The sequence below is a fragment of the Apaloderma vittatum genome, unplaced genomic scaffold, assembly GCF_000703405.1.
Source record: "Apaloderma vittatum isolate BGI_N311 unplaced genomic scaffold, ASM70340v1 scaffold8527, whole genome shotgun sequence".
In the NCBI taxonomy this organism is placed as follows: Eukaryota; Metazoa; Chordata; class Aves; order Trogoniformes; family Trogonidae; genus Apaloderma; species Apaloderma vittatum.
This window is the reverse complement of record NW_009725641.1, coordinates 57,203-57,500: the sequence shown is the minus strand read 5'-3', so window position 1 is coordinate 57,500 and position 298 is coordinate 57,203. Positions and strand designations below refer to the sequence as shown.

The 298-nt window shown below is 28.9% G+C and overlaps 1 protein-coding gene across 1 annotated transcript in view; it reads right to left on the bottom strand.

The window, feature by feature from the left end:
- LOC104276595 (glypican-5-like) overlaps positions 1–298 on the bottom strand; it is a gene marked incomplete at its 3' end in the record, with an annotated part of 38,025 nt that overhangs the window by 564 nt on the left and 37,163 nt on the right. The gene's annotated exons all lie outside the window — the stretch shown is intronic.

Genomic DNA, 298 nt, shown 5'->3' with positions numbered 1-298 from the left:
TACAAAGAGTTATGGAGAACATCAAGATTTAGGTAAGATGAGTTTAAGATGTAGGTGTTAAATATTTAGTGGATATGGAAATAACTGTCTGAAAAACGGCATAAGTTTTATCGTGTGCTGTGCTGGTAGAATATAAATTATGTATTGCTATTTTAAATAATTGTCAAGATGCCCAGAGCTAATGGTAAGGTTTTTGTACTTAAATCAAAACAAATGAATGACTTTTTAGTTAGTATGCTTTTAACTGGATTGTAGTATTTATGTTTATAAAATGTTGGCTTATGTATTGAAAATCTCT